Raw genomic sequence first — 11,682 nt, 5'->3', positions numbered from 1 at the left:
GTCGGGGCAATCTTAGCCCCGACCCCCCAGGATCCTGTAAAGTCTCCTTTAACATATAAATATTCCTTTGGAAACTTCCTTTATCTCTACTCCCCAAGACATAGGTTGGCGGTCATCCTCCAAGCATATGGCGCCCCTGATGTACGTCGGAAGGGCCTCATGAGTAAGGTCTTACGAGGCAGTGATAAATGACCTTTCCTAACAGCAACGAGCCCGTCAGGGTCCTGGAAACCTTGCTTCCAAATTCCTCAGGGGCATCTCGGTGGCTCAGTCGGTTAAGCATCTGACTTCAGCTCAGGTCACGATCTCACAGTTTGTGGGTTCGGGCCCCGCCTCGGGCTCTGTGCCGACAGCTCGGAGCCTGGAACCTGCTTCGGGTTCTGTGTCTCCCTCTCTCTCTGCCCCTCTTCGGCTCATGCTCGGTCTTCTCTCTGTCTCTTTCAAAAATAAATAAGCATTTAAAAAACTTTCAAATCCCTTAGAGATTTACATTATGCCTCACCACCCCCAGCCTGAACGCATGTGATCAGTCACCCCTCACAGCCCCAGTGGTGCTCATCCTGCCCACGGGTCCTGTCTCCGGGCTTCACTAAAAACCAAAGACGTCTCAGGAATTCTTCCTTGGCCATCAGCTCCTGACTCCCACCACTCCCAGACCCCATCACCTGGATGTCTCCTAGGCCGCCCCCACAGGCCCCTCAGGCCCCGTGTCTAAGGGGTGAAGCCTGGCAAAGCTGAGTGGGGGGAGGGGTGGAATCGCCGTGTGCTTCTCGCCAGAACAGCAACTCCATGCCAGAATCGTGGCCCAAGGTCCAGACATTCCTTGAGAAGCTTCCAAATATTTAAACACTGCTTCAGACTAAAACAGAACAAACACAACAACCCTCTGTGGACTTTGACCCATCCCAGAGTAAATACAAAATTTGGGGAGAGAATTTACAGGTAGATGTCTCTACTCCAAATCCACCTCTGTCCTTGCGTCGGTGGCATAGCGGTGAGTCCACCCCCGCAAAGTTCTGCAAACCGACCTCAAAGGTTTCTCAGGACCCAGAATCCACCGTGGGATACCTGGGTATTCTGGGTGGGCTGCGTGGGGGCCGGGCCTCCGGAGACCGTGACCAGGGAGTTGTCGGGTGGGTTTCGTCCCAGTAAAACCCCACTCGCTCAGATGACCCTAACGCAGGGCTCGCAGGGAGGAGGGCAGAGCCCGGCCAGCCCAGGAGACAAGGTTTACCGAGCACGTAGAGAAAACAGGATCCAGGTGAGGCTTAACTCTGCGTGAACAAAATGGGTCCCTGGGCACCAGAACCACCACCCGCCAGCCATCATTTATATGCTAATCAGTCTCTCACAGCCTGAGAGCCTCAGCCTTGCCAGGATTCCCTCCCTCCAGCCCTTCTGCGTCTGGTGGCTGTACTTGAACTCTGCAGGCCCCGGCTAGTCAGAGGTTCCCGATTCAGCCCGCCCCCCACCCTTTGCGAGGCCAGCCTGGCTGGGGGTCACTATCACACACACCTGCCTCTCCGTCCTTGAGGCAGGAGGACAGTGGTTTCCAGAAACCTCCGCCCACGGTGGGGGGTGGGACTCTCCTCTGTCCCTTCTCGGGGCGCGCCCAGGGACAGCGAGGAGGGCCGAGACTCAGGCCTTCCCTGGGTTCTGAGGCGCCCCAGTGTCTCTGCTGGAGCCCCCGCCTTGAAACGTGGTCAAAAACACCACTGAAAAGCTTTCAGCACTGAGGCTGCAAAGTGCTAGCCTGAGGGAAAACTGCTTTGTTTGGCCCGCTTTCTCTGACTTAAAAAAAGGTGTGTGGGGGAGGGGAGGATCACACAGAAACGAGACTGCCAGCTGCCCCCCCCCCCCACCAAGCCCCTGCGCTGGGGTCCCTGCAGGGCCCGGAAGGTCCTCTTCTAGAGGAAGACACCCTCCAGCCCCAAGGCGTCCCCTTCCAGCACCAAGGGGACCTCCTGTGCATCACGTGCCTGGCCCCTGTAGACACCCGGGTTTAATGCTCCTGACTTAGAGGAAAAGACAATTTGAGGGACCCCTGTAACAATCAGGCTGTTCCAGGAAGATGTAAGGACAGCGAGCCAGTCCACAAAGCGCCTGCTCCGTGTGGAAAGAAATCACTCCGGGGTCAGGCTCTGCCGAAGAAAGCGTTTTACTGTTCTATTTCTGTCCCTGCTTTGGAGAAGAGTTTTGGGTGTAGCACGGGCTCGTTTGAGGATGCCCTTGGACAAGGGTGGTTTGAGGCCGCCATTTCGACGCGGTCCTTTTCAGGCTCATTTGACAGACAGGAAAGCCTGTCACTTGGCAACAGAAGGAGCCACTCAAAGCCACCACACCTGTTTCACAAACTGCCGGTGCGCCCCCACACGCTGAAGCGATCATATGTGCCTCTAAATCAAATTCCCCAGCAACATCCGGGGCCAGATGCTTTCTGCGGTGGTGCTGGCCACAGAGGCGGCACGAACAGGTGCTCACCGACTCATCCCTACACGGACCCTTGGTCCCACCCCATCCCTGGCCCTGGTTTCCGATCTCGACACTCCGCCGGGCTCCCGCAGCGCAACGATGACGACGTCAGCCTCCCTGATCGGCATCGGGGTCGCCTGGGTATGCCTCCAACACGTCACTGGGGAGGTGCCCAGTGACAACACGGCCTGGGCCAGATTGGCACGCCCCGTGGAACAGCCTGGCAGTATGAACTCGAGCTGAATACCCTGGAACCCACCAATTCCACCCCGAGGCAAATACCAGCGTAAACGTGTGCAAACAGGCACGCCCAAGCACGGTCACGGCCCCACTCTCCAAAATAGTCCCTAAAGGAAACTACTCGAATGCCCATAAACAGTAGAGTAGGTGAACACACGATGGTGTTATCACGACCGGATATTATTCAGCAATGAGAATGAGCGAACTGGACAAGAACACTCCATGTTACGGACGACTTGACTTGCCAACCTGCTGGCGAACGAGCCCCCAGATCCAGAAGAGCACAGACTAGACAATTCCATTCATCTAAAGTATAAAAAACAGGCATGATAAAAATCGGGGTGATAGTTGATGTTAAGAAGAAAACAAATCAGTGTATCATGGTATATGGAAAATATCGTAATTTTTAAAATGCTTGTATTTATTTATTTTTGAGAGAGAAAGAGAGCAAGCAAGGGAGGGGCAGAGAGAAAGAGAGAGAGAGAGAGAGAGAGAGAGAGAGAGAGAGAATTCCACAGGCTCCGTGCTGACAGCAGCAGGCCTGACTCGGGGGCTTGAACTCACAAACTGCGAGATCATCACCTGGGCTGAAATCGAGAGTCAGATGCCCAACCAATTGAGCCATCCAGGAGCCCTGAAAATATCGTAATTTTTAAATGGGCAAAAGATTTTACAGACACTTCACCTGAGAATGTACCTGAACGGCCGGTAAGCACAGGAAAAGCACCTCAGCATTATTAGTCAACAGGGAAACGCAAATCGAAACCAGTCACCCTGCGACCAAGATGCTCTATGCCACGGGCATAATGGCAGAGGCAGGTGGCCAGCCGGTGTCCACAGTGAGCTACACACCCACAAAATGGCTAAACACGACAGGACTGAGCACACCGTGCCCTGTGGGATGTAAAATGGTACAGCCATTTGGAAAAGTTTGGCAGTTCCCGAGAAAGTTCAATATAGTCACCAGACGCATGAATTTCCTAGGGCTGCTGTTAACAAATGACCACCAACTCAGTGGCTTAACACAACACGAACTTTCTTTCTTGCAGTTCTGGGGATAAGAAGTCCAAAATGAGGGGCGCCTGGGTGGCTCAGTCGGTTAAGCGGCCGACTTCGGCTCAGGTCATGATCTCACGGTCCGTGAGTTCGAGCCCCGCGTCGGGCTCTGTGCTGACAGCTCAGAGCCTGGAGCCTGTTTCAGATTCTGTGTCTCCCTCTCTCTCTGACCCTCCCCTGTTCATGCTCTGTCTCTCTCTGTCTCAAAAATAAATAAATGTTAAAAAAAAATTTTTTTTAAAGAAGTCCAAAATGAGTCTTTAAAGGGCTAACAGCAGGTGTGGGTGGGGCTGGTTCCACCCGAGCCTCAGGAGGATCCTTTCTTGCCTCCCACTTTCTAGAAGTCACCACGTCACCCAAATCTGCGTCCTTATTCCCACAGTCTTCTCCCCTGACTTGGCCACTCCTACCTCTCTGTCTTAAGGATACTCAGCCCACCCAGATAATCCAGGATGACCTCCTCATCTCTAGACCCTTAACTTAACCACGTCTGCAAAGTCCCTTTGGCCACACGGGGCCACGCTCACGGTGTGTGTGCCGATGCACTGGCACGTTTAACAGGAAAGATGCGGCGGGCGTTCAAGACAACGGAAGATACGGGCAGCTGTGACCAGGCACGGACGGACCGTAACCACGCACCTGCTCCTTAAGGCCCACAGCGCACCTCGGGCCCAGGTGAGGGCTGACCCCAAATGTATTGCGATGGCTCCACCGAGATGATGGTTCACGAATCACTCATTCTCCAGAGCTCAGCCTGAATGTAACACCCATCGGTGAGTGAAACGATGCCCGGGAACAACTTGGTAAGGAGTAAAATACAGGGTCCCATATTTTTATTTTTTTAGTTTATTCCCTTATTTTGAGAGCGAGGTGGGGGGAGCAGAGAGAGAATCCCGGGCAGGCTCCGCGATGTCAGCGCAGAGCCTGACGTGGGGCTCGAACTCCCGAACTGTGAGATCACGTCCTGAGCTGAAATCGAGTCGGACACTTAATCGATTGAGCCACCCAGGCGCCCCCATAGTCTCATATTTTTAAACAGTGAATCCATACAGTTGGGAAGTGAAGGTGACCGAAGCGTCGGGAATAACACAGCTGAGCTGCACCAGAGCCACGAGCCACCTGCCCAGTCCAGCTCCCGGCACAGGAAGGGCCCGTTTCGTGCTTGCAACGACCGGTGGGAAAGAATACGCTTCCCCATGACGGTTCGGAGCCTCTCACCCGGAAAACTAGATTTCAAAGAGAGGAGAGGTCCTGGGTGAAGGGCTATATCAGGTATGAAACCAGCCAGAAAAGGGGGGGAAATGGGACACTGTGCTGCTTACTCTGGGGCTTTACTTTGGTGGTTGTTTCTGGACCCAGCAAACGGTGCTCGTGGAGAAAAAGGAAAAATAAGATGTCGGTTTGGTGTCCGGGGAGTTGGTATTAATTGTCACGTTGAAAGAGTGCTTTCTCTTCCTGGGCTTTCAAAGCTTCTGGAAATAACACAAGGGGAGAAGCCTGGGGAGGAAGACGGAGAACCGATTATTAAGGGCTAAGTGCGTGACAGGTCTTTTGTCTTTACAACAAGACATCACCAGCCGATGCACACGACACGGTGTTTGGCACAGCCCCATTTTGTCTTCAAACCAGGTTGTTACAATACTGGCTTGAAGGAAGCCTGAGCCACACTGCGACCAAGATGCTCTATGCCATGGGCATAACGGCAGAGGCAGGTGGCCAGCTGGTGTCCATGGCTCCGGTTTGAGAAAACATCCTCCTGAGGAAAACATCCCCCTCCCTGTGCAACATTCCAACTGAAGGGGCTGTTTATTTTTTTTTAATGTTTATTTTTGAGGGAGAAAGAGAGACAGAGAAACAGAGAGAGACGGGCACGAGCAGGGGAGGGGCAGAGAGCGAGGAGACAGAATCCAAAGCAGGCTCCAGGCTCTGAGCTGTCCAAACAGAGCCCGACGCAGGGCTCAAACTCATGAACCGTGAGATCATGACTTGAACCAAAGTCAGACGCTTAACCGACTGAGCGAACAAGGTGCCCCTTGAACAGGCGTTTTAGACGTCTCCCAGCATGAGCCTCCCAGAGACAGAGGGGCACAGAGGACATGGGTAGGACAGCTGCCTGCGTGGGGAGAGGCAGAGGCCCCGGGGCAGGCCCCCAGCAATCTGCGGCCTCCGACAGGACGACAGGCTGATGAACATCTCTGTGAGACTTAGTTCAAGTAGCATCTTCTTCAGGAAGAGGCCGTTAAGAAACAAAATTCGGGGTCTATCCACCAAGAAGACCTAACAATTGTAAACATTTATGCTCCAAATGTGAAAGCACACAAATATGTAAATCAATTAATCACAAACATAAAGAAACTCCTTGATAATAATACCAGACTAGTAGGGGACTTCAACACCCCACTCACAGCAAAGGACAGATCATCTAATCAGAAAATCAACAAGGAAACAATGGCTTTGAATGACACACTGGACCAGATGGACTTCACAGATATATTCAGAACATTTCATCCTAAAGCAGCAGAATATACATTCTCCTCCAGTGCACATGGAACATTCTCCAGAATAGACCACATACTGGGACACAAATCAGCCCTAAGTAAGTACAAAAAGATCGAGATCATACCGTGCATATTTTCAGACCAGAATGCTATGAAACTCAAAATCAACCACAAGAAAAAACTGGAAAGGTAACAAATACTTGGAGACTAAAGAACATCCTACTAAAGAATGAATGGGCTAACCAAGAAGTTAGAGAGGAAATTAAAAAGTATATGGAAGTCAATGAAAATGATAACACCACAGCCCCAAACCTCTGGGAAATAGCAAAGGTGGTCATGAGAGGAAAGTATATAGCAATCCAGGCCTTCCTAAAGAAGGAAGAAAGGTCTCAGATACACAACCTAACCTTACACTTTAAAAAGATGGGAAAAAAACCAGCAAATAAAACCCCAAACCAGCAGAAGACAGGAAATAATAAAGATTAGAGCAGAAATTAATGCTCTTGAAACCAAAAAACAAACAAAAAAAAAACCCAGTAGAACAGATCAATGAAACCAGAAGCTGGTTTTTTGAAAGAATTAACAAAATTGATAAACCACTAGCTAGTTGATCAAAAAGAAAAAGGAAAGGACCCAAATAAATAAAATCAAGAATGAAAGAGGGGAGGGGCGCCTGGGTGGCGCAGTCGGTTAAGCGTCCGACTTCAGCCAGGTCACGATCTTGCGGTCCGTGAGTTCGAGCCCCGCGTCAGGCTCTGGGCTGATGGCTCAGAGCCTGGAGCCTGTTTCTGATTCTGTGTCTCCCTCTCTCTCTGCCCCTCGCCCGTTCATGCTCTGTCTCTTGCTGTCCCAAAAATAAATAAACGTTGAAAAAAAAATTTAAAAAAAGAATGAAAGAGGGGAGATCACAACCAACACAGAAATAAAACCAATAATAAGAGAATATTATGAGCAATTATATGACAATAAAATGGGCAATCTGGAAAAATGGACAAATTCCTGGAAACATATACACTACCAAAACTGAAACAGGAAGAAATAGAAAATTTGACCAGACCCATAACCAGTAAGGAAATAGAATTAGTAATAAAAAAAATCTCCCAAAAAACAAGAATCCAGGGCCAGACGGCTTTCCAGGGGAATTCTATCAAACATTTAAGGAAGAGTTAACACCTATTCTCTTGAAGCTGTTTCAAAAAACAGAAATGGAAGGAAAACTTCCACTCTTTCTATGAAGGCAGCATTACCTTGATTCCAAAACCAGACAGAGACCCCACTAAAAAGGAGAACTATAGACCAATTTCCCTGATGAACACGGAGGCAAAAATCCTCAACAAGGTATTAGCCAACCGGCTCCAACAATATATTAAAAAAATTATTCACCACGACCAAGTGGGATTTATACCTGGAATGCAAGGCTGGTTCAATATCCGCAAAACAATCAATGTGATTCATCACATCAATAAAAGAAAGGACAAGAACCACATGAGCCTCTCAATAGATGCAGAGAAAGCATTTGACAAAATACAGCATCCTTTCTTGATAAAAACCCTCAAGAAAGTAGGGATAGAAGGAGCATACCTTGAGATCAAAAAAGCCATATATGTAAGACCTGGTGCTAATATCTTCCTCAGTGGGGAAAAACTGAGAGCTTTCCCCCTAAAGTCAGGAACAAGACAGGGATGTTCACTCTCGCCACTGTTATTCAACCTAGTATTGGAAGCCTTAGCCTCTGCAATCAGACAACACAAAGAAATAAAAGGCATCCAAATCAGCCAGGAGGAGGTCAAACTTTCACTCTTCGTAGATGACATGGTACTCTATATGGAAAACCCAAAGGATTCCACCAAAAAACTGCTAGAACTTATCCATGAATTCAGCAAAGTGGCAGGATATAAAATCAATGCATCCTATAATCATTGGATGGAAATGATTGCATTCCTATACACCAACAATGAAGCAACAGAAAGAAAAATCAAGGAATCGATCCCATTTACAGTTGCACCAAAAACCATAAAATACCTAGGAATAAATCTAACCAAAGAGGTGAAAAATCTACACACTGAAAACTATAGAAAGCTTATGACAGAAATTGAAGACAGAAAAAAAAAAAAAAGGAAAAATATTCCATGCTCCTGGATAGGAAGAACAAATATTGTTAAAATGTCAATACTACCCAAAGAAATCTACATATTCAATGCAATCCCTATCAAAATAACACCAGCATTCTTCACACAGCTACAGCAAACAATCCTACAATGTGTATGGAACCAGAAAAGACCCTGAATAGCCAAAGCAATCTTGAAAAAGAAAACCATAGCAGGAGGCATCACAATCCCAGACATCAAGCTGTATTACAAAGCTGTCATCATCAAGACAATATGGTACTGGCACAAGAAGAGACACTCAGATCAATGGAACAGAATAGAGGACCCAGAAATGGACCCACAAACGTATGGCCAACTCATCTTTGACAAAGCGGGAAAGAATATCCAATGGAATAAAGACAGTCTCTTCAGCAAGTGGTGCTGGGAAAACTGGACAGCGACATGCAGAAGAATGAACCTGGACCACTTTCTTACACCATACACAAAAATAAACTCAAAATGGTTGAAAGACCTCAATGTAAGACAGGAAGCCATCAAAATCCTCAAGGAGAAACCTGGCAAAAACCTCTTTCACCTCTGCCGCAGCAACTTCTTACTTAACACGTCTCCGGAAGAAGATGTGCAAAAGCAAAAGCAAAAATGAACTACTGGGACCTCATCAAGATAAAAAGCTTCTGCACAGGGAAGGAAACAATCAGCAAAACTAAAGGGCAACCGACAGAATGGAAAACATATTTGCAAATGACATATCAGATAAAGGGTTAGTATCCAAAATCTATAAAGAACTTCTCAAACTCAACACCCAAAAAACAAATAATCCAGTGAAGAAATGGGCAAAAGACATGAACAGACACTTCTCCAAGGAAGACATCCAGATGTCTGACACATGAAAAAATGCTCCACATCACTCATCATCAGGGAAATACAAATCAAAACCACAATGAGGTACCACCTCACATCTGTCAGAATGGCTAACATTAACAACTCAGGCCAACAACAGATGTTGGCAAGGATGCAGAGAGGATCTCTTTCACATCGTTGGTGGGAATGCCAGCTGGTGCAGCCACTCTGGAAAACAGTATGGAGGTTCCTCAAAAAGTTACAAATAGAACTACCCTACGACCCAGCAATTGCACTACTAGGTATTTAAACCAAGGATACAAAAATGCTGACTCGAAGGGGCACGTGCACCCCAATATTTATAGCAGTGCTATCGACAACCACCAAAGTATGGAAAGAGCCCAAATGTCCATCGATGGATGAATGGATAAAGAAGATGTGGTATATATATACAATGGAGTATTACTCGGCAATCAAAAAGAATGAAATCTTGCCATTTGCAACTACGTGGATGGAACTGGAGGGTATTATGCTAAGTGAAATTAGTCAGTCAGAGAAAGACAAATATCATATGATTTCACTCATGAGGACTTCAAGACACAGAAGTGATGAACATAAGGGAAAGGAAACAAAAATAATATAAAAACAGGGAGGGGGAAAAAACAGAAGAGACTCTTAAATATGGAGAACAAACTGAGGGTTACTGGAAGGGTGGTGGGAGGGGGGATGGGCTAAATGGGTAAAGGGAATTAAGGAACCTGCTCCTGAAATCATTGTCGCACTATATGCTAACTAATTTGGATGTAAATAAAAAAAATAAATTAAAAAATAAAAAAAATTTTAAAAAGAAACAAAATTCAACCGACCACATTTTAAAGATCCTTCTGCCTCTCTTCAATAATTCAGGATCGGTGGCATCCAGCCAGCAGACAGACGGGCTCCGAGGAGCCGTGCACAGACTCCCGCAGGCAGAAGGGGGCAGGAACAAGGCAGTCACCCAACACGGAAACGCAGGGTGGTCATCGCATCTGTTACTTTCCTTCAGGAGACGGCAGGGTTCTGTCGGTCAGACCATGTAACTAGTGCCCACCGGGCAACTCCTGACTGACTGGTAAGAGTCGATTACTGGGAGACCCAAAACTGTGACTGTCTTGGTCTGGTGATGCCAGGCTTAGCCTGTGACTCTACCTGAGCTTCTACTCTACCTGGCTTCTTTGTCACGGGGCCTCGAGGACGAAGTGGGCAACACGCGTGCTCGGGGGTGCCTGTGTCCCCACACCCATTGTCACCCTCTGCTCAGGGTCCCAGAAGGCTCCTCCTGCAAGTTGTCTCCGGGCTCGGGGCTGCTGGCTCCCACCTCGGTCCGGCCGGGCACTGGAGGCTGGGAGGAGGGAAGCCCGAGTGTTTCTGTCCTCGGTTTTGGAAGCATCTCTGGCGTCGTCTTCAGCTTCCTCCGGGGGCCAGCTCTCCGAGCCCCTCCTTCGGTCCCAGCCTCCAGCTCCGGCCCCCAACGGGCTGCGATGACGCCACCAGGGACCTGTTCCTCCAGCCCAGAGGGGGGCGGGGGCTCTGGGCTGCCTTGCCTAGCTGTCTGCGGCTCTTCCTAGGCCGTTATTATTTGTTCAGGCAGGAAGCTTCCCTCTGCGAAACCACCTCTGTGTTCCTGATCGAACCGTGACTGATAAAGTGCTCAACGAGGGTGAGCTGTTATTTTTAAACACAGCATTTTCAGGCTCACACATTCTACACCCCTTTGCAGTAATAACGTGTTTACAGGTCTTCCCCTACCACCTGATGACACATTCAGTAGGAATGAAGTAAAACGGAGCTGTTGTGGCTGGCTGGGCCACCTAATACCTTCTCTGTTAGTAAGAGGATCTTCAATGCATCCCCCTGAAACCCAGCGCTCTCCCGTCTCTCCTGCTTCTGGAGGACCTCACTCAGCTGTAGAGACGGGAAAACTTTCGTGCACACCGGGAACAGACAAAGGGACACAGCGCTCGCGGGTTCTGCCTTGGAGTAGAGGAGCTCACAGGACGAGGGGAGAGAGATAAAGAACAGAACAAGGGCCAGGAAGAACACGCTAGGATTGAGAAGAAAGTGGGCATCGTTTACAGACCACATGATCGTCTACATCAGAAATCCAAACTGATCTACAGATAAATCATGGAGAATAATGAAACTGAGCAAGGCAGCCGAACACAAAATCGGCTTTTAAACACTGTATTCCTAGCAACAAACAATTTGCAAGTGAGGGGCCTAACAGCATCAAGGAGTGAAGTATCCAGGAATAAATATAATTTTTTTTTAACATTTATTTATTATTGAGAGACAGAGACAGAGCACAAGCGGGGGAGGGGCAGAGAGGGGGAGACAGAGAACCAGAAGCAGGCTCCAGACTCTTGAGCTGTCAGCACAGAGCCCGACGTGGGGTTTGAACCCATGAACCATGAGATCATGACCTGAGC

General features: G+C 48.6%; 1 long non-coding RNA gene across 2 annotated transcripts; it reads right to left on the bottom strand.

Moving 5' to 3' along the window:
* Nucleotides 1-4,572: 4,572 nt before the first annotated feature.
* On the bottom strand, nucleotides 4,573-11,601 carry LOC122470105. Of its 2 annotated transcripts, XR_006293825.1 has the most exons (4): nucleotides 10,420-11,601; nucleotides 10,081-10,253; nucleotides 5,091-5,265; nucleotides 4,573-4,994 (listed from the first exon to the last, which is right to left on the bottom strand). It is a non-coding gene; the product is annotated as an uncharacterized LOC122470105 (long non-coding RNA). The 2 variants fall into 2 exon arrangements; XR_006293824.1 differs by having other exon boundaries at nucleotides 10,081-11,601.
* Nucleotides 11,602-11,682: the final 81 nt, after the last annotated feature.

This window comes from Prionailurus bengalensis, chromosome D3 (assembly GCF_016509475.1).
Source record: "Prionailurus bengalensis isolate Pbe53 chromosome D3, Fcat_Pben_1.1_paternal_pri, whole genome shotgun sequence".
Taxonomy (NCBI): domain Eukaryota; kingdom Metazoa; phylum Chordata; class Mammalia; order Carnivora; family Felidae; genus Prionailurus; species Prionailurus bengalensis.
The sequence above is the reverse complement of the archived record's forward strand: the minus strand, read 5'-3'. Positions and strand labels throughout refer to the sequence as shown.